At 39.0% G+C, this 23,597-nt stretch overlaps 1 protein-coding gene across 1 annotated transcript in view; it reads left to right on the top strand.

Moving 5' to 3' along the window:
- Positions 1–1,758: 1,758 nt before the first annotated feature.
- Positions 1,759–23,597, top strand: part of ankrd11 (ankyrin repeat domain 11) — a 105,167-nt gene continuing 83,328 nt past the window's right edge. The window contains exon 1 of the mRNA XM_027157535.2: positions 1,759–2,245. The gene's annotated coding sequence lies outside the window, so the exon portion shown is untranslated. The remainder of the gene's footprint in view (positions 2,246–23,597) is intronic.

Genomic DNA, 23,597 nt, shown 5'->3' with positions numbered 1-23,597 from the left:
TTAATGCAAAAGAAGTGATCTAGTCCATTTGATTCTGCTTTACACTTTAACCCAGGATGACAGCAACTGCAAATCTGAAAAGAATTATTTTGCTCTGTTCTCGTGCTCAAGTTGTACTTTTACAGCATATGGTGCTACTTTATAACAATTACATACAATTAAAAATACTATTAAAATATGTATACATACATATATGTGTGTGTGTGTGTGTGTGTGTGTGTGTGTGTGTATATATATATATATATATATATATATAATTCTCCTTGTTAAGGTTGTACGTCCTGCACTGTGCAGCAGATGGCGCCATTACAGCAGTAATAAATAACAACACGCAATAACAATGTACTTTCTAATAGACTAATCAACAACATCCAGGATTTGGACATTAATAAACTACCTCACCACTGCTCAGATACATTACATTAATGTTCACAAATCTGACTGTTACAACGCACCTTCATTTGTCTCCAACTGGTCCACTATTGTATATCCTGCACTAATGTACACTTACCTTTTTCTTTCAGTCGTAATATATGTAACATTTCTAACTGTATATTGGCACTGGCCACTTTGCACATCCTGCATTAGTGTACAATTCATGTTTCTATTCTTGTTTACATCCAATTGCTTTTTTTGTTAATGTTTATACACATTATTATTGTTATTATTATTATTATTATTATTATTATTTTATTTTTTGTGTAAATCTCAATGTTCATACACATTATTATTATTCATTTATTTGTTTCTTTGTAAATCGTAATGTTTATACACATTATTATTATTATTATTTATGTTTTTGTAAATATTAATATTTATAAACATTATTATTATTATTTATGTTATTTTGTAAATCTTAATGTTTATACACATTATTATTATTATTAATGTATTTGTTTTTTGTAAATAATGTTTTATACCGTTTTTATTATTATGTTTTTTGTAAATCTTAATGTTTATACACATTACTATTATTATTAATTTGTTTTTTGTAAATATTAATTATTATTAATTTATGTTTTTTGTAAATCTTAATGTTTATATACATTATTATTATTATTATTATTATTATTATTATTAATATATATTTTTTGTAAATCCTAATGTTTATACACATTTTTATTTATTTATTTATTTATTTATAACCTTTGTTTCTTATATTAAGCTTCTTCTCTATTATTACTATGCTCCAACACAACAAGACAAATTCCTGTAAGTGCAAACGTACCCAGTATCCTGGCAATAAACGATTCTGATTCGGATTCTGAATTGTATCATAAAATATTGCAACTGCTGGTCCTGTAATTTCCATCCTTTCGAGTTAGTACAATAACGTCTATGATAAATCCTAAATTATGATCCTACAAATTAGAAATATGTAAAATAATTTCTAAAAAAAAAATTATAATAAAAAAATAAAAATAAAAAAAAAACATTATTTTCTTACAATTTTGTAAGCAACATGTTTAAATGGTACCAACCACGCCATTATGGCTCAGCTAATTCCACTGACTACAGAAATGTTTTTGCACGCACGAGCCACAATGGCGTTCTTTCATTGGCACCGTCTCAAATAGCACGTTACGTCCTATACACTTAACCTACATAGGGTTTAAACTGTCAGTTAGTGAAGAATATTAAGTGCACTTTATGTTCTCTGAGGAGACAATTTGGAACACGGCCCCACGTTATGATTGGCGCATACAGTGACCGCCCACCTGCAGCAGCCAATCACGGGTCAGGTTTCAACTGGTTGCGTCTCTGTTCGTCAGCAGTGCGAGCGAGTCAAAGGCCGCTTGAAACGGTTTCGTAAAGAAGACGGACGTTAAGGGGGGATTATTTTGACTCGAAGCGGATTTTATTTACCCTAAATCTCCAAATCAAGCCTTTAAATCGATACGTGGTTACCGTAATAATCAGCTAGCATTTTATAATCATGGAAATTTCCTGATTTTTCTTCTCAGTCGTCTGCTGGAGCTCTAGTTGGAGAAGCGTTTCCGTGGGGATCGAAAGCAAGGAATTAACTTCAGCTTATCTTTTAACTGGCGCTCGCTCCCTCGCTCGCGCGCGCGCGCTCGTGTGCACCGCGGCTTCTCGTGAGCCCGTGACTGAGATGTGTGTTGTTTCATTCGGACACCCTCGAACTCTAGCCCGCTGATTTAGGAAGGCCTCAAATGGGAAAATCAAGCGTCGGGGGGAAATAACAAGTATAATTGTGTAGATGTAGCTCACACTTCTGACGAAGGTAAGCAGTAAAGCTGTTTTTTTACTTCTTGTTGGTGGATTTTCCCTTTATGCTGCAGACCAAGCTGCGTTTAACGACTTAATGCTAAATGCTAAAGTTACTGACAGACGCGTTAGCATCGATGCTAACGTGATCTAATGTGTTTGTTTGTTTTTTTTTCTTTTTCCCTGAGCATAAATTGTAGTTGTATACACAAGTGAACATTTTATGTGCTTTTTCTGTTTTGACACACACACACACACACACACACACACACACACACATACATATATATATATACACACATGAATGAAACAACTGTGGTACAGTAGCATGAAAAGGTCGTTAAAAATAGGACAGGTTAACCTGAATAAAACGTTTTTGTTGTTTTAGCTGAGCTATCTGATGCTACTCAGAGATTAGTGTGTTTTTATGGAGTTAAACAAATAGAAAAACAACATGAAGGAACAGTAGAGCAGGTATATAGCACTTTTGAGATCATACACTGAATATGACATAAATACTGGACGTGTGGATTGTATTATTGTTTAGATTATTGCTTCAAAGAGATCTCGTTCCTGTGTGAGTTCTATAGGATGGAAACTGAATTATTTCTATTCAATAAATACACTTTTTTTGTGTGTCAGAGATTTGGGCTTGGATAGAAAAGTGCAGCACAGATTTGGTGGTGGTGTTGTAGGTTTCCACACTGTGCTGTGATGAAATAGAGCTTCTTCTTATTCCAGCTGTTGAATGCTGATTTATTGCATGTCCGTGTGAGAGAGTTTTAAAAACGTGAGCTGCTTGTATTAGGTGATGGTTTGAAGCAGTTCAGATTTACGAATTTAATTCAGGAGGTTGATTTTGAACTGTTCTGGTTTAGTGATTTGACTGGGTGAGGTGGAGCAGGATGGAGGATGGGAACACTGTTCACTTGGTGCAGTGATCTGAAAGTGTGCACTGCACTGCAGAGAAGATACCTGCTGTAATTCCCAGCACATATTCTTATAATCCCTGAAAACGTTGAAGCTCTCCGAACATCAGAAATACGCCCCACACACACCTTCACGCAGCTTCGTAACCTACTCGTAATTAACCCTATATGTTTAAATAAAAACATTCATGTTTACTCTTCCGTGAGAAAAAACAATGTGGAGTGATCTGAATGAAGGTTTGGTGGGAAATATTTGTAATATGTTTAAATTAGAAGAACGGTAGGTCTGTGCCAGGAATCTGAATGTGTGTCTTTGGCTCTTGAGAGAGCGAAAAAATCTAGAGAAAAAGGATTTACAGTCTGTAGATTTTAGGGACGGTTGTTAAAAATAACGTCTTGGGGTAGATATTGCTCAGTATAAGTTTGGTTTGGTATTTGAAATTTGGTGAGTATGGGCAAAATGTATGTGGTAACTCGTCCTTTATTTCCTGTCTAAGAAGCTTTAAATATTGTTTGCAATATTAAAGCAGTAGTGGTATTATATTAGTGTGCATTTCGTGTTATTTTCAACAACGAGAGGATCCTCGTTTCAGAAGGCGGTTCAAATACAAGCCAGTGACTACTCTCACAAGCTCTCGTTCTTAATACCCGCACTCAGATGAGGTTTTGTTGTGATGGAAATTTAAAACTCAAGCAACATGATTACAAGCTGAAAGTGCTGACCGGACTCAACCATCCTTGTCGTTATGGAAACACTGGGTTTAAACCTCGCGTCTCACATGCACGTAACTTTGGATTGGATTACACGTAAAGCACAAAGAAATCCTAATTTAATTAATCATATTTCTGCTTCCAGTTTTTGGAGTAGAGCAGTGAAGACGATATGGTCCAGGCTGCAGTCTGATGAATAAATTCACTGATTATCACTATTTTGTGGATGGATCTTTGTTGTTCGTATTTGAGCTGATTGTTAGTTTATAGGAAAGTTGAATTGTATAGTGTCTGTGTGTGTTGGGGTGGTTTAGTCTTCTGTTTAAGTGTCGGTGTCTAAGTCCCTCAAGAGGGACACGTTCAAGATGGAGCTTGTTTTGTTAGGTTCTATGGTGTGAACCAGAGACAGGAAATGGAGTCCTGGCTGAGGTTGCAGGGTCATTGAAGACCAGGGTTTCGACTTTGTCACTGCTTGCTTCACTTATTGGCACTTTGTGCGGCTGAAAGGTGCACTATAGCAGAGCAGCAGTCGAAGAAAATTTCCAAATAGTTCTGAAACTAGATGGTGCTGCAGTTATTTTGTAGTTAAGATCCTTTTAGAAGGGAATACATACAAATAAATTCGGTTACTTCCATGAAATGCTGTATGACAGGAAATAATTATGAACATTTTATACAGAAACATATCAACCAGGTTATGTGCATTTGTCTAATAATAATTTGGGAAGCAAACATGGTCAATCATATATCGATTACAGAAATTCTAAACTGTGTAAAGCTGCTTTTGTTGTTGTTTCTTGACTGTAGTGTTGTGTGTGTGTGTGTGTGTTTAAGTGTCTGACTGTAGATATTGTGTAAGCTTTGAACTAGGACATTCAGGTTTGTCACAGTTCAGTAGTATCGTATCTGTTTGGTTATTTTTGTAAATGAAAAGATTTTGAGTAGCGATGGAAACCGTGAAACTGGAATTTGGCACAACCCTAATAAGCAGCATAATAATTCACATGATTAGGCTGCTAATATTCAGGGAAAAGCCTCTGGGGGGAATTACAATCCAGTTCCACAGTTTTTCATCTCACAAACTTTTTTTGTTTTGTTTTTGCACACTGTAAATAGCTTGAGACAGACTAGATGACACAGATATATGTGTTAATTTATTATTTATTTTTGACCAAATGAAATGAAGAACGGTTTTACTGGCATAGCACATTTTAATAGGTGACATCTGGTTCTCTAATTAAGTTGAAACGTTTATTCTGCCAGAATCCTTGGACACATTCCAAAGAAAAATAATCAGCACATCATCCTTGGAAGCCCATGATTCATGGCTGGATAAACGTCTGAGCTTTTTCCCGTTTCACCGCCTGCTGACGATGTGAAGCTAACGTTAGTCGCATGTTTTATCTGCCGCTGTCAGAACCTGCGTCACGTATAAATCAAACCCCGAGCACAGCAACAGATCGAGTTAGACTCGGTGAGCGTCGCCCTGGGGGATAGGGGTTCACTCCATTTTCTGGATACGTTTAGAATTTGGCCGTCTTTGCATAACACGAGAACAATCCCTGCGATTCACTTTAAAAATAATAAGTTCGCCAGAATTGGAAAGAGTTGAGTTTGTGTTCAATGTCTTATCTTAATTAATAAAAAAACACATGTAACCTTTTAGTGTCCTTGTGGTTCATAGTTTTGGACATAGTTTTTACTAAAGATCTTGATGTGTAAAATGTAACGGTTACTGATTTCCATTGTGGAGTTATATATTCAGAGAGCCTGATTTGCTGATCTGTTTACTCCTTTGTGGTCAAGATTTAACTATGAAGTAGTTTTAGTGCTTGCGGCTTAACTGAGACTTGGAAACAGGATTGAGAACTGAACTGTGCACCACAGAAGAGGCTTGTTCAGCGTTTAGGATTGGATCTTATAATTGGGTTTTCCCTTATGCAAAAAAAAAAAGAATTGTCGAAACGTGTGTGTGCATGTGAGATTTGACTGTAGCAGACTGGTGTGTGTGTTTGTGTGACATTTGTTAATGCACTTTTTCCTCTCAGGTAGTAAATGACTATTGTACACAGGCAACAATAATAAACACTTGGTGTAAAGTCCAGATGTAAAGTTTTCTAGGGTTCTTTGATACGGACAGACTTCAGTCTTGTGCTCTGTGTGTAACTCTTATTCAAACCAGTCTAAACAAAAAATGTATTCGCTGACAAAAGTCCCTGAAAGCCCCAAATGCTTACACTTTCTGTTTAGAGTATCAGTTCTGCCAGAATGAAATTTGCATTGTTTTGTTTTTTTTTTCCTTCCCCACTGTAGCTCAAATGTAGTCAAGAACACTGCCTGATTTAACCTCCTGATTTTATTTACTCTGGTTCACTTCTAGTTGCCAAGGTTACACTGGTGCCATGGCAAGTAAGATATCCAATAACAATCCATCTTGTGACAGTGACATCCATTACAAGCTCGCTCATAAGGCACTCATTTAAGCAGAAATCTTAGATGTTTTCTGTAAAAATGAACTGTGAAGGGAATTGCGTGTGTGAAAAGTGCCTTCATGCAGCACACCAAGGTGTAACGTTGTCACAATGCTCCTGAACCAGTGTTATGCTCTAACTCATGACCAGATAAATGGGTACAGTCTTTAGGTTCAACATGGATCTGTGTGATTGTCCACATTACTAGCAGCTGTCTTCTACATATAGCTTTAGGAGGAAGGGCCTAATTTAAAAGACTGATGATAATGGAATCACTTTTGATTTTCTTCAATTGTTAATATGAACTGTACCTACTGTGTAAAAATGATTTTTTTTTTTTTTTTTTTTTTTTTTTAAGATTATCAGTGATTGTTTGATGCAAATATGACATTTGGGCGTGTGTGTGTGACATAAATTGGCTGAAATATTTTAGAGGTTTATAATTTTTAGACTGTAACTTTAATGACCTTAAATGTGAATACCAGGGAATATATGGAATATTGTGTGAGAGAGAGAGAGAGAGAGTGTGTGCGTGTGTGTGTGCACGCGTGTCTGCTCTTTTCCTGCTGATTTCAGAGCAGTGTGTCTCTTGTGTTTCTTGTGTTGTCCTTGTGTTTTGGTTTCCTCTGTCCTTCTGTTTTCCTCAGTGCTGTGTGTTTGGTGTGTAAGTGAACAGGAACATTCCTTTCCCTGTTTCACTTCTCTCTTTTTGTCTAAATGGTTTAAAGGCCCCTGCTTGAAAGACAAATGCCATTGAAAACCCTTTCTGAAATGTTCTCCTCCTTCCCTGGCACCACACGGGCACACACATGGAGTGGGTCATATTTGATGCCTCACATACTGTTTAATTTACGTACACCAGGAGGATTAAGAACGCAGTCCATTGGATGGAGCCGGGCCAAAACACGTGAAACACACATTTGACCTCTGTTTCTCTTTTTGCTGCCATCATGATTGTCATGACCTGTGTTGGACAGTCTAGGAGATTTAATGGCTGCATTGGAGGTTCAATCATGAAGCAGTGTTTTAAGATTGTTCAGCCTAAAGTGGATGTCACATTTGAGTTGATCATTGCATCATACATAGCATAATTTCTTTTTTTTAGATGTACACAATCTATGTGCCAAATCCACAGAGGATATGTGTGAAAGCCTTAGTGTTAACTTTTTCTTTCACTCATACTTACAATCCGAAGCTGCAGTGGTGATTTGTACTTGATTTGGACATTTTGAAGGGTTTTACAGGGAGGTTTTAGTCGCTCCAGCCCAGGTTGTGCTCCCACTGCAGTACTGTTGATATATCTCTGAATCTTAAGCATCAAAAAAGAGAGAGCCATCTCTTCTCTACGGTGTTTGCCGCAGTGTTTTTACTCGAGATGCTTTCACCCAGTGTCTCTTTTTATCTTTTGCAGTAAGCCTGTTTGAAATGAATCTCAGTGTGTCATTGGAGGTGTGTCTGTTTGTGTGTGTGAACATACAACATACAAGTATAAATATACCATATATTATATATATGGTATATTTATACTTTAGATTTCCATTTCACCTATGAATATTAGTTGTGTGTGTGCATGCCAAAGACTGCAGATTCACTTGTGTGGGCTGAAGTGAGTAGGCAGGAGGAGGGAGGATTGGAGACAGCAGTTGTTATGATTGGATGTGCTGAGCGAGGAGTGATGTATTATCCGTGTGTGGCTCACTGGGTGTTTGAAGCGAGCTGATAACAGAGAGAGAAAGAGAGAGAGAGAGACACGTTACAGAGGGATTGTGTGTTTTTACAGCAGGGGAACAGGTGGCTTCGGCCATATCCTCCCTCTCCCTTGCTCGCTCTCTCTCTATTCCCCCCCCCCTCTTCCTCCCTGCAGTATAGGCCAAACTCTCTGAGAAAGTCCTTGCTATTACTTCTAAATATTTTTTGTTTTTTGGCTGTGCCATGATGTTTACAAAATTCTACAGAACCAAGCTGTAACAATTATAGCTTAATTGCTGTAATGATTTTTTTTTTTTGGCTGTTGTACAAGTGTACTGGCTACATCTTATATTTGTATTTAGGATTTGTCAGCTGTATATGATTAAGCACTGTTTATATGTGCACTGGTTTGGTAAAAATCAAGCTCCCTAAGAAAGAAAAGCTCAAACCTGCCTTTACATCATGGTTTATAATTACGTGGAATGTAAAGCGGAATTTCCTGTTGATTTGGCTTTTTTCCCCCTGACGAGGCATGGGGGTTTGGGGTTATTTTGGAGAAGGCAAGCATGGCCTGGCTGACTCTCAATCCCTGGCTTCTTTAGCCCTGCTCTTCTTTTGATGGGGCAGCTGCAGCCATTCATTCGGCCCATTTACATTGAAATGCGGTGGTGACAGGAAGGGGGGATGGGAGTCCTAGGCGCTGTGCATGACTGAAAAGCCCACCTAACCAAAGAGCAAAGGGAGCATGGCCACCACAGGCCTCTGACACGCCATTGTTTTTCTGCGGCTTGGTGCCAAGTGTATAGCACAAAGACTTAAAGTGCCTCCCTTCCATTTGTGCTACCCGGCCTCTTTTAATGCCTGTCTGTTATTTATAGGTTGCCTATTTTCTGGGGATGAAAAGGTGGTTGGGGGGTTTTATTACTACATGAAAAGCATAGATTTTCAGGAAAATTTTGCCATTTGGATTTCGTCTGATCTGCAGTCTGTATATTAAAGTGACGACCTAGGGTTAGTACGAGTTTAGAACATTAACACCAACACTTACTTCCTTAATCTGTTCATATGCACAACTCTATCTATTCTACCCTGATTTCCCTAATAGGCAGGAATGTGGTGTTATTACATATTAGATGACTTGAACTGCTTAATGTGTTGCCATGGTTTGCACATAGGGAACAGCCTTGTTATTAAATCAGTATAAAAAATATTGCATTACGGTGGGCACTAATCATGAATAGACCTCTTTGAAGACATTCATGTTCGTACTTGTCCCAGTATATAAGTATCCTAACACAAACTTTCAGTTCTATGTAATATTTTGCTCATATGACGCGTCTCATTTAAACAGTGCAACAGTGAACCAATATGTAGCCAGGATAAGCCGATTTTGTGTATCTTTATTCACATAAAGTTCATCCAGTACTTATTGACTTGAATCTGAAAATTAAATGAATCTGAATCTCACTGCCTGCTGCACTTCACACGTCGGCTGCTGCACTACACACGTCTGATTGATGGTTGACAAAGTGAAAATGCTAGCTAGAGCTGAAGAATAAAAGCAGTTTGGAGATAAAACATTATAGGTCATACTCAAAACACGCACCAGCAACTTGCTGATTTCTGTCAAGGGTACAAACACATTTCCAACTTTGTTATAAAAGGACAACAGTTTATTCATGCTTGTATTAATGCTCTAATCTAGCAAACTCAATCACGATACGTCATTATAAAACATTAGCTACTAATTCAGACAACCAAAACATGGGACAAGATATGAATATATGCCTTATCTGTCTCACCCTAATAATGCTGCAGAAATACTGTCCTTCTTCCAGGTGTCTGAAAAGTAGGTAACTAACCAGAATGTGTGGAGACAAATCCAAAAATATAACACAGCTGCTGAGAGAATACCTAAAGCGTAGGAGAGAACGTGTACAGCATATGTTGTAAAAAATAAATAAATTAAACTAAAGTGCATGTATTTTATGCCTCTCATTGTTTCCTGACTTTTCAGACAACCCTGTACATTGGCTCTACACTTATGGGATGATTTGGGGCAGTGGTGGCTCCACTGGTTAAGGCTCTGGGTTGTTGATCAGAGGATCAGGGTTCAAGACCCAGCACAGTCAAGCTGCCACTGCTGGGCCCTTGAGCAAGGCCCAGCATTGCCCAAGGCTAGGGCCCTCAACCCTCCCTGCTCCAGGAGCGCTGTATCATAGCTGCCCCTGCACTCTGACCCCAACCTCCTCAGTTGGGGTATGTGAAGAAAAGAATTCCAATGTGCTGTAATGTATATGTGGCGATAATAAAGGCTTCTATGCCCCAGTTCTATTTCACAGATTTCTGTAATTCTTTATTCAGATGAGGGAATGTCAAATACCTAAATCAAGTAAATACGAAGTCAGTCGTAGATAGAGCTGTATGTTGGATTTAACTAGATTGCAGTGACTGTGTTGAAAAGTACAGTATATTGCTTAACTCACTGTGGCTACATGGCTGTATTTCCCCCAAACCAGGCCAATGTGTCAACAGAGATCATGCAGCACTTTGACCTTGTCGTATCACACCATATTGCTCTGATAGGGCTGGGTGTTATTTTCCAAGGCTGTACGTTGGGACAGGTGTGGTAATCTTCCCCTCCGGCACTGTGCCAGGCCCTGTGCATTCTCCTAGTGCCATTGATTGCCTGTGACTCATCGCTTGTTTTGAACTTGCCATTTCCTGGTATTGCAGCATAGCAAACCAGTTTGCGGTCAGGGGGTGTGGTTTTTAACAGCATCAGTTTTCTGTGGTTGCTGGAAACACGTTTGGCAGCACTTCTGCTGCAGAAAAAGGCAGTTGGGGAATTCAACCACAAACAAAAGAAACAGGAATAAAATATATAGCTTTCTCTATCCAATTATTTGATATTTTACTTAAATATTTCTCTCCCTCAAATGCATCTATTTTTAAAATTAATATGGGTTGTTGTGGTATATAGAACGAAGGGTTTTGTATATTTTTAATGGCTCTTGGGTGGTTTGGGCCTTTTGAATGAAGCAGCTCATGCTTGAATGAAGCAGCTTATTCTCCCACTACATGTTCATGTAGGCTATTATTTGCTGATTACAGAGACCTTTGTGTTGAGGGATAGTAACAATCCATTTAGATTCGCAAGTGTGCAGCAGATTTTTGTCAGCAGGGTGTGTGTGTGTGTGTGTGTGTGTGTGTTGCATATTTGTTTCTCCTCCATGGTTGCCTACTGAACATCCCATAATAGAGCCAGAAGCTTGATCATTGTTCCAGGTTTGCTTTAAATAGATGCATGTTTATGTCTGTAAAGGAGTCATTGCTTTCACTACTGTGCACTAGTTGTTTTTCGCTAGCTTTTGCATATCATACTTAACATCATGACATCAGTGTAGCTGAATCTCCTGCTGTGATTAATGTCATTAAGAGTGCAACACTATGACGGAACATTTAATGTTTATTTTGGGTTGTGTGATTGAGACAATTATTTGCCATTAGATGTGATTAGGACATTGCACCACATCAAGCGAACACCCCGCAGGAACCCAGTCAGGAAGCAGGAACATCTGTGACTCAACGTGAACATGCACACATACACAGCATTCAACAGGAATAAAGCAGAGTATTCTCACAGGACACACAGCGACGGCCTGCACATAGTAAATACTAATGCACTGTTCTGAATTGGTGCACTATCAATATGGCAGTCGGTAGTAGCTCTGCAATTAGTGTAGCTAAAAACTCCTTCTGATTAATGTATAATAATCGAGACGGTGCTGGCCCTGAGGCACTGCTACATGTTGCAGCACTGGGAATGGATCACTTAAACCCTCTATGGGAAAAGCTTTTCCTGGCGTCATGCGTAAATGATGAATTCCCATAGAGAGCTAATTTGGGTGGCTACATCCTCAGAATAAAGCCAAATGAATATCGTTCTCAAAGGGTTTTTAATACTCTTTGAATCTTTGTTAGGAAGCATATTGTCATAGATAATAGCTGTCTCATGGCTTGCAGGTGTCATGGATCGAAACCGAAGCATAATTATGTAGTTTACGAGGGGCTTGTGGAAATATGTTGTGGAGGGAAAAAGACTCGTGTTTCTTGTAAACGTTTTTCAAACAAAGAGCAATAAAAAAAGGTTTCAATAAATGTTTAGTGACCGCTTGCAGTTGACCAGTCATGGCTCAAATGACATCATCCACACATTTCCACAGCTAAAACAGCAGTAAGCTTGTTTTTGATCGGTTTGTACTACAGTGTGCTCTGCTAGCAGTGTTTGCTTATGGAGGAACCTGTTCCCTATCTGCAGTTTCTAGTTAAACATGCTTTAAAAAGGGCAAAATACTTTGGGTGAACTTTGTGCACACTCCTTAGGAAGCCAGAAAGGTGATTTCAAACCTGTTTTACAAGTTGCCATGAATGTTGGAAATGTTTTTTGTTTTATTTTAAATCAGCAATAAGAAGGAAAGTATATCCACCTCATCAGTGTTTGTAGTTGAAGGAACAAATCTGTTAATGGTTCCCTTATGTATTTCATCCTGCTTTACAAAATCTGAGTGAAGTTACCAGGACATATACAGGACTAGACTTCATTTAGATGTGACAGTAATTCAGCAGTGATGGTGCTACATGGCTAATAAGTTGCTTTTTTGTGGAGAGCTTGAGTTTGGTGTAGCATCAGGTGGTAGAATCAGGCTATTGTCTATTAACTATTAGATTAACAGCATATTGACACATAGATAGTCAATATATTGACACAGTTATGTACAATCGAGATCCACATGTATGTATAATGCGCACATGCTTTTGAGTCACAACATGCTTTGTATCAAAATAATGTTTTGAGTCCGATGCGGAAAACAGAAGAAAATCATTGTTGTCGTCATTAGCACAAGTGACATTGTTTGTTTTTGCCAATGTGTGTTTCTTTTTTTTTTCTCTTCTCCAAGCATCCAGTTCAGCTTGAATGGAGGATGTTTTGCAAATATAAACTGTTGAGCAATGTTACTTTGGTCATAGACTCTTCTCCTTACTGCCCGTTTAAACAGTTGTACTCGATTGGTGTTTCCCTGAGATGGCCATAATGTAAAACTTTATAAAGAAGCAGTATGCTGATTGGACTAAACATATACTGCCTTGACTCCCACACTTCTAGTTGTTATGATAAACCTCGCTCCAGACGTGCATTAATTTTTGATTGGCTTACATGTAATGTGTGTATGTAGGCTGCACAGTTTGGGATAAATGTACACAACACACGCATATTCACCACACACAAAAACACGTACACACACACGCACGTACACCATACCGAATCTGCCATCGAAATAACTTCACGTAAACATAGCAGATGATTAGGTCCTGCTTTGTGAACATTGCATTAATTGGAGTGAAAGGTGTCAGATCAGCGCTTTTACACTTCAGGTGAAGTCTTAGCTCTGTTGAATTTATTGAGAACCGGCTGAACCAGGAAGATTAGGAAGAAAAGTGATAAATAAATGTCGGCTTTACGCTAAATAATTTCTGTAGCAAGCGCTTTTTTTTTAGTACATTTGATGTTCTTGTGATTCTGCTGCCACATTAAAATCACATTTGTGTGTGTGTGTGTGTGTGTGTGTGTGTGCGCGCAGAAGTACCAGCAAACCACATGCATGTTGTCATGAGATGTGTCATGTGCAATGCTCAGTCAAAAGCACTTGCACCATGAAGGTCAGTTGATTGCATTCAGCATGCTCCAGTATGCAGTTTTATAGCAACAAACACACACAGTAGTGAGAACATAGGAGCCGTAATATCACCAGCATACAGAAGATGCTGCAGATTATGAAATTCAATTCAGACATTGCATCGTGCACAAGAAACGCAGAACTTTTTCACATGGACCAGACATCGGTTTCCTCAAACTTTTTTGAAGCCTGAGAGCTTGATCTCAAACTTTAAAATGTGGTCAAAAGTTTGTGGGAGTGTGTTCAAGATCACTCACATGTACTTTTTGAAGATCCCCTTTCAGATTTTGTCTCCTGTTTTTGTGGCACGGTTGTATGGATTTCCTCATTCTGCTACAAGTGTATTAGTGGGATTGGACGCTGATGTAAGGTGGGGAGGCCTGGGGTGCAGTCAGTGCTCCAGTTCATCCCAAAGGTGTTCAGTAGGGTTAAGGTTGGGACTCTTAAGTGCTTCCACACCAACCTTGGCAAACCATGTCTTCATGGAGCTTGCTTTGAGCAAAGGGACCTTCATGTCCTTTGTTCCAGTAAAGTAAAATTGTAATTCTGCAGCATATTAATCCTGTACAATTCTTTGCTTCCAAGGTTAAGGCAAAACTACATTTGGTTTTATTATTATTATTATTGTTGTTGTTGTTGTTGTTATTATTATTTATTGAGGTTTGAGATTGTTTATTTGTACCAGTGAAACAGGCCAGCATCTTTCATAATGCAGTAATAAATGTAATATCTGATAATAGTGAGCTGCTATCAGATCACCACTGTTATGGGGCCCTGGCTCCGCTCTTAGTACCCCTCAGGGTTACTGGTCCTCAGCACGAGAAACAAAGCTCATGTTTCAGGTACCAGTCTTGGCTCTAAAAAGAAATGTGTATCCGTATTGTTCTCTGTGAGCGCAACAAGGGAAATTGTCGGTTACTTGCCTTTTGTTGCTGTTGTGGTCACGTGACCTTGACATGTTTCCGTTACAGGATGTTCTCTTAGAACCGCCACGAGTGAATATTGCACAATTTCAGTAAATCCAAAAGATTTAGCAATCAGATATTTCATTTTTTTTTTCATGTGAACCAGTCATTACTGCAGCCACGATGTGCTCTCTACATGCTTAGTTGCTCCTCTGCAGTGTGCTGAGGCTTTACCCCTTTTGTTACCCCATTTCTTGTCTCCGGTTCCTCAGGAAGTGAAGGGTATCGAAACCTACTTGTAGCTGTGCTTACTTTCAGAGTTGCTCTGACTAACCCATGTATCTGAGTTTCTTCTTTTTGTTTTATTTAATCGTCCGCTCTTGCACCTAGACTGAAATGATAAACCATTTGTTCAAATCGGATTAGTGTGTTTATCCTGACGATAGGGATGCGGTTGAAGTTAGACAGTGCAGTCTTATTTCCTGCATCTGAGAACATTTTTTGAAAATTTTATCTCTGTTTCTGTCCTAGAGTACATCAGTGACTTTAATTTGAATATACCAGTCCTATCGCCTCCTTCCAAAAGCTTCATTTGAATTTTAGTGTGTAGGCTGAGCGTGCAGTGGAAAACAAGAGCCCAAGGGTCATGTTGGTGATTACATATGCATGGATTTAGTAGAAATTACCTCTTTCACTTTAGGGTTGCATCGTTACGCCATTTTTGCTATCTGTACTCCTGAGCATTTTTGCTTTTCAGCCGAGTTGATTGGGATCTTTCTATTTGTGACCTTCTGCTTTGGGAGAATCGTGTGTGTGGGTGTGTGTGTAGTCATGTTTTGTGCTCTTTGTTTCATTAAAATAGAATGAATAATTGAACACGTGCAGGCTCGCATGATGTTCTCTTCAATTTATTATAAGATGGCCTTTTGACCTCGCACCTCCCCTTCGAAGATGCTTCTCCACCTGCTTCTGTTTTGACAGGAAGCATGAAGCAGGGTGTTACTGCGGTTGAGCGTGCAGGGCCGTGCGTCCGTCTGCGAGAATAGGGAAAGCCAGGCTCTGCTGCATATTCTGCGTGAAAATGAGCTTGTGGTGAGTTAAGAGTGAAGATAGACAGTGAGTTTAGTGTTGAAATAGACAGGGTTTTGGTCAGGGTGGGAAACTTTAGACCCCTTATGTTTCATTCCGAATTTCAATCATCACGATGCAATCTTAAAATGTCTTGAGGCATGCTGATGTGTTTAGCTTCTAGACTAAATCGATAGTGTATATACCATCATCATTTTTACTCTTAAGCACACAGTACATGCTGTATCCTGGTTCTAGTTTGTGTTATATTGAGAAAAACCCCGAGTAGCAGGTACACATTTTTTTGAGATGAAAATGTGTAATTTGCTTTGCCCTCTTTGAATTATGTGGAAGCTTCCAAAGTTGCTTCAGGGTTCGATGTTGAGCAGGGTTGCTGGGCCACTTGATTTTGTTTTTCTAATTCCATATACTTGCCCATATAGTCACTTTAAAAAGATGGCTCAGGTTTGAATGCTACCTTTGAACCTTTGAATCTGCTAGCTAGCTTAGCTGGTACACAGAAGCATGCTTGCTAATCTAGCAACATTTATTTTTTATGGTTTGTCTTAAGACATTTCTGTCTGTTTGTGATTTCTTTCTTTCTTTGATTTCTTTGTTGACCTATTGTGTCTGGGCAGTACTGTACCTTTTATTTAAGAACTTTTGCTTAGGAACTAAATTGTTGCAGAATTGTTTAAAGAGCTAGCTATTGTTCAAGATGTTATCAAGATGCATCGATCATTGTTTCTTACCCCGAGTTAATAGTGTAGGAAGCACGACTATAGAGTAATCCTGGAAGTGGGTGTGAGCTAACATTATCGTGTGGTGGGCTAACGTTATCGGCATTTTTTTTGCTGGAATGATCTAACCTGAGAAAGAACGAAGTGCTTCTTGCTTCTGTGCCTCAAGCTGCTCGCTACGTATGCCCTAGAATATTACATTTGCATATAATTACAGTGCTTTAGTATGCTTGACAATATTATCCCAATTATTATATTACAGTGAATACTACAGGTTTACAGTAGGCGGTAATCAGAACTGAGAATAAAATGTTCATTAAATACAGGCAGTTAAATTAAGCTTTCAACGAAAGTCTCATATGGGGAAGAGGCTTAACGAGGTTGCTTCAGTGATACGGCTGTCACGTTCTTGTGCAGAAGAATAGATTTTAAACAAGTTTACTAATGCTGCCTTTCATACGGGACAGATTTTTATATTACACTTTCTCAAATAAGTAGTAATAATAGATAAGCTTTTACGTCATCAAGTCTCACCTTCTTATTCTGCCAGCCTTTTTTATTTAGTGCATCCACCAACATGACCCTTTATCCAATGAGTACTGAATGCTGTTTGGACCTGTAAATAGTTGCAGGTCTGTAATTATTCATCTGAAATCCAGGATTAATGATCAGTCTTTCCATGCTTGGTTTGCACCAGTTATATATTTATTAATCACAAAGACGAGGCTTTGACATTACATGTCATTATTTATGGGAATCAAAAACCAGCTCATCTTTGAATAACAGTGAAACATCCATTCATTTCTTGATGCAGGTGTCGTTATGGTTACCTTTTTGCTCCTGCAACCTGATTTCTTCCCTCAGGTTGTGTTGGAGATGTATAGGAATGGCACTGATGTATTGACACTCAATGATCAAGCATTAGTACTGTCGTGTGTTCGCTCAGTACTTTGACTTGGAACTCAATACTTTGACTTGTCCTCTACTATCAGTGTGAACAGGCAGCCCATAGTAATTTACCAGACTCAATTCTGACTGGACGTCTTCTCTGCTTTCTTGCTGAATTGAAGTGTGGTATCATTGTGTTCAGTACCGATACACTATATGGTCAAAGGTTTGTAGACACCTGATCATCATCACACGCGCACACACACACACACACACACACACACACACACAGTCTTCTCCAAACTGTTGCTTCTATGTCAGAGACACACAAATCACTAAGGGAACCAAGAGGCCCAAACCCCGTTCCTGCATGACAATGCACCTGTGCACAAAGTGAACTGAATATATTGCCAAGGCTGCTGAGGAAGAACTCGGTTCTGTACCTCAGCATCCTGACCTCAAACCACCACTGAACACCTTTGGGTTGAACTGGATCACAATCTGCACCTCAGGCTTCATCACCTGACATCAGCACCTGATCTCATTATTGATCTCCGGGCTGATTGAACACATCTCTACAACCTTCCCAGAAGATTAACAGCAAAACGAGGACCGATGCCAGATTAAGATCCCGAGTTTTATTCAAGGACAGATTGGGGCTTTATGTTCAAGTGTATACAAACTTTTGGTAATATAGTGTATCAAGTGTAATAGCATCGTGTTGACTACCAAATGAAATCTATAGCGGAATATAAACACATCTTTTTCATACTGTTGCATACTTTAGAAAGATGTAAATAAATTCTGTAATATGTGCGATGTGTTAATACTTATAAGGACATGCGCTGCTGCGCTACAGATGTTCAGGTTGGAAATTTCTCCATGCAGTTGAATTGTTTCAAGCAAGCATCTATTGCTACTGTGCTATACATGGTTCTGTTTTTAAGCACGATAATATCCGGATCTGAATAGGTTACTGAGTGGTGATTAGTGGCTTAAAGCATCTCTGAGACGTATCCTTGTCGGGTTTGATGTATGATACAATGCTGCATCCGCTGACAAGTTGACAGCTGTCTATGGTAAGCGACTATTATTCACAGAGTTTACCCGGAATCAGTTGGATATGAATAAATAAAAGCGATGTGTGATAATGATCCTAATTGAGCAGCATCTCCGAATGAGCTGCTGCAATGCGTGCGTCTATAAGTTCTGCTCAAAACGGTTAGCAAGGTTGGATTTTACTTCAATTATTCTTGGGTAGTTGATGCCAGCTGTTGATGCCAATGGAAAATATACAAAATGGAATATTTGCAAATAAAAAAATGAGAATCTGGAAGAATTTTAAGCAAACACAATCGTGTGTTGGATTTAAAAAACAAAACAAAACAAAAAAAACATTATGAATCTGTTGATCGTCTAAGGTTAAAGACGGCAGGTTGCTGTGTTCGGTCCCTTGGTGCTGGATTTCTTGCCTTCTGTTGTGATTAATGAAGTAGATTTTAATCTAATCTAAGGTCAGGTGAAACATGCCAGTTTATTTATGCACTGATTACTTGAATTTCATGAATTCGTTTGGTGTTTGGGGTCATTTTATTTCGAGTGTTTTACCCCACCAAACAAGGTCACCACAGCACCTCAGAAGTCTTAATGTCCTCATACTAAATGCTGGAGCAGTTGCTCGTTTTAATTCTTGCAGCAATATTCGCTCTCACTCGCACTCTCCCTCTTTCCATCCGCCAGATTCATTTTCCCAGTCCCTTGTGTTAACTCGATCGTAATTCTCTCTAGCTTTAATTCATGCATATCCACTTCTCCTGCAGAGACAGGTTTCCGATGAGGAGAAAATGAGAAAGCGGGGGCAGCGTGGTGCTGCTCAGCTCGAGGACGATTGGAAGTGACACCAGGGCCGAGCAGGAGATGGGGTCTTTCTGAAAGGCGACTGCCAGCCCACACACACCTAGAGTCCTTTGTTTGCCCTCCAGATCAGCTTCCATTACGGTTGAGACCCTGTCCAGCCCTCACTGCGATAGAATTAGAAACCCCAGTCTGAGACAATTGCCCCAGGCCCTGCCTGGTCCTGATGCAAGTTGCCTGAAAGAGGAAGATTGGTGGAAGATTAACCCCTCTGGAAGCCTCCCTCTGTGCTTCTCAAGTTGATGTGTGGCATTCACAGGCTTGTTAAATGAGTAGGCAGGACGCTTAATGCTGAATAGCTTTCTTTCCCTTTAATTTCAGATACGCTGCTCTACCTTCCTCCACTGCTAGGAAACGGCTGTTAAACAAAAGGCTTTTACAACAGTCAAGGATTTTTTTTCGAGCACTGCATGTGCTGGCAATTTATTCCATACAGAGTAGAGAAGATTTGTATTGCGTGTTATCAGTGTATTAAAATCAATACAGTATAGGCAACGAGCATAAGCTGGAATGAGTACAGTCACACATTTCTGACAGCTTGCCATCAAAGAAACTGCAGCTCCGAGGTACAATCATATAACAGCACATGACTGTGGCCTCGTTCACATCTAGTGTTAACATCTGTCTCCACTGATCCAATCACAAACGGCCAGCCGAGGCAGATTTCACCGGTGTTGCTGCATTTCTAATATTGTACAAGTGTACAAAATCAAATCAGTGTGTTTTCATGGTGCTGTTGCAGCATTATCGTATAGTTAATGCACTCTTACACTGTAAGCACATACTGTGTTGTACCTGAGACTCGAACAGTGGATTGTAATGTGCTTTACATTGTTTGAAATCAGACCGACGAACCTGTTGTGTTGTATGTCACTCTATTAATATGAATATATTTTTATATAACTTTTTTCTTCGGCATTGCAACACACTCCCATGTCTGATTGGTGTGAGCACTTAAACAACACGATAGAAATCACATCTTGCTGCATATGCAGCTCCTTTGGATGTTAGAGGGTTGTAGTAAAAGTATCAGTAGGACAAATACTTCACTACACAAAAACTTCAAACAACGTATTGTGTAGCTGTGTTAGACGACCGCTCTGTTTTATTCAGACTTGAGCTCTATTCGTATTCTGACATGGGAATTTGCCGTTGTGTAATTATTATATAATGGGTTTTTGGTCTTGTCTGAAAGTCGTCATTATTATTATTATTTTTTTTTTACAGAAAATATATTCCGGTGTCTGGAAATATTACACCATGTTTTACCTACTCTAATATGCGCACACTTATATTCTGGTATTATCTGAAAATATCCAAATTCTGGTGAGGGGTTAAGGATGAGATTATGAAGATTCTGCATATAGACTTGCCTTTCACCCCAATGTTTTTTTTTTGTTCGTTTGTCTTTTATTGTTTTATCTTTTTATTGCTTGAAGGGATACCCCAGGATCTGTGAAGTGAAAACCTGAGATATATTTTACATATACTATTACTAAGTGCACGAAAAACCAGAACAATTACTTGGATGAAACCACATCCTCCAAAAATGGCCCAAGGGATTGAAAAACCTGAATGTGTTTATAAAATGGAAAATATGACTGGCATTCTAACTGAACCTGGACATTTTCATACAAACGTGGAACCTTTTACATACCTATTACTGTGTATCTTGATGCGCTGAAATGAATTGTTCTCGTCCACGTGCCTTCTTTCTCTCCTTATTTATGGTTATTTATTAAAGTCACTGCCAGTTGTTAAGTAATGTTCAGTTCATTATTTGTAATTGGTTTCAATAGTTAATAAATAAATAAAATGATGACTAAAAATTACAGTACCCCAGTTAATATAGGCCTGGATCTGTATCTTATTCGAATGGACATGTTGGTCACGATTCTGTTTAATTCTGTGGTGAAAGGGGATTCGTGCTTGTTATGATCAGGGTATGTTATGATAATATGGTGTCTCTGTAATGAAATCTATTTAATCATGTTGAATCTGATTAGAACCTTTTGAACACGGTGAAACACGGACGACACTAACGTTTTTCAGTATTTGAAACACTGCTGACGCTTGCTGCTTCATGCGCCTTTGTAACTCTTTCTCTTTTGTCCTTTTTTTGTTGTTCTTGCGTACCCTGAATTTACATCGAAACGAATCTGCAGCTTCACACTAAACACTTGTGTATCTCTCTCTCTCCTCCCTCATCTTTTCTTTCTCAATGAATGCTGCACAGAAATGAGAAATGAATGTGTGTTAAATGTCACGGCTAAAGCGGCAGAGTCGTTATGACAAGATGCCTTTCAGGCTCCAGAGTCGCTAGAAATTGCTATGGTGACAGGGACTTGGTTGCAGAGCATGTGCTAGGATTGGAGGGTGCTAGCAGCTTTTATCACAGAAGCTCCTGATATTGGCTTTCGAAATTGATTTAGGGGACAGAATTCTTTTTCCCATTCTGTTTAGAAACCAATCAGATGCTTGTCTAAATCCATTCCTCTGCAGAAGCATCTCTCAGAGCTGGAAGGTATAAAAATAGCATCTGTTTTTTTTTATGAAACATAAATTTCTCTATCAAGTTTTCAGGAGACTTCAAAAGGCATGTGCTTGCTTCTATGATGTTTTCCAATATTGCATCAGGATCATAGAAAAAATATAGGACTATTTGCTACATCACTGTTTTGTTTGGGACGACAGTGCATGATGTTGCCATTTCAGGTTTGTGCACAGAAAATGGAGACTCCTTTTGAGTTGTTCACATGTTGGACAGAACCATTTATTGTTTTATTTCTGCTACATTTCTGTCCAGTAATGCTGCGATTCGTCCGGTGAGAGTGCGGTGATAAGACAGTGACATGGATTGTGATGTTTAATTCTAATGATCTAGATTATGTGCCTGGTTCATGCCCACTACTCAGTTACAGTAATGTTCTTTGCTAAATCACTCTTCTTGGATGAAGCACACGTTCTGTGATTAAACAGAGCTTTTGAATTTCTAGGATTATGTGGGTTTTTTCTGTCTAGAGAAATGGTTACCTTGACAACTAGCGAATGGCGGGTGTTTGAAGTTGGGTTTTTTTGCCCAGCACGGCTGTACTGAATAAACAGAGCTGCGAACTGTGTCAGGCATGGTACAGATTCCCAATTCAGCTACTTCCTCTTCCTCGCTTCCCTTCTTCCTCTTTTGCAACGCCTTCGCCCCTGCACGCATGCAATTGTGTTATTTCTGTCAATCGATAAAGCCTTACGGCTTCATCCTGGGTGTGGGTGTGTGTGTGTGTACATATGAGTAATTAAGCTTAGAATTTCTGAATGTTTGTATGCTGTGGAATGGCATTTTACACTTCTCTTTTATTTCTACATTGCTTGGTAACGTTGTATACTGAGGCTTAGCTTTATGTTGCTCTATAAAAGTATTTTACTCTGCATGAAGGATAGATTTTTTTTCTTCTCTCTTCTCTTTCGTTCTTGTGTTCATGCACATTGACTGGCAGAGTAGCAGGAGTGTGGGCTGTAGCAGTGCCTAGCTGTCCGCTGTGCCAGATGGACCTCTCGGTTCCTATTGAGCACGTGCAGATTGGCATTCTCGTTCTCCCACAATCTGTCCGAGTCTAAAGTCCTGTCTTTATGCAAAGCTCATGTACTTAGCTTCTGACCAGGTTAGAGTTGTTTATTGAGCTGATAACTTGGAGTATAAGCGCTAAAACCGGATATAATGACGACGCAAAGGTTGAAATGCAGCATTATTTGTTTTTACATTTTGCCTGCTAGGTTTGTCTGATTGTTAAAAGAATCTAAGTTGTATACTAAATCACATACTCATGAGCTATTCTACACTATTGTCTTGTAGAAATAGTATTAGTAGTCTTATGTTAGTATGGTGTAACATATACTATATAATCGTCTTATACTTCCAGTTAGTAATAAAATAAACGTTAACATTAGTCATTTGATACATTACCCATCTACAGTTCATTCACCAGACTGTAGAGTGCTTGGTGCATAATAGAGGTGCATAGTGTATACATCATTTGGAACACAGGTCTAGTTACTTCCCTCGTCCAAGACTTCATTAGACCGCCCTAATCATGTGCCTAAAGTTATCATCTGTTTACATTTTCCTCTTCTGTATTGTGATTGGAGGTTTGTTGGTTCTGTGGGTGAAGCACTAGTACAGATAAATATATATCAGTTTGAGGAATGTAGAATGATTGCATCAGTTGTGTAGTTAAAGCTAAACTGTAGAATTCATCCCGTCAGAGGCAAAACTTTTTTACCTCGGATTAAAGAATTTCCAGTAGCGTTACCATACCTCGGC

This window comes from Tachysurus fulvidraco, chromosome 1 (genome assembly GCF_022655615.1).
Source record: "Tachysurus fulvidraco isolate hzauxx_2018 chromosome 1, HZAU_PFXX_2.0, whole genome shotgun sequence".
Lineage (NCBI taxonomy): Eukaryota > Metazoa > Chordata > Actinopteri > Siluriformes > Bagridae > Tachysurus > Tachysurus fulvidraco.
Note: the sequence above shows the minus strand (reverse complement) of the source record. Positions and strands in the feature narration are given on the sequence as shown.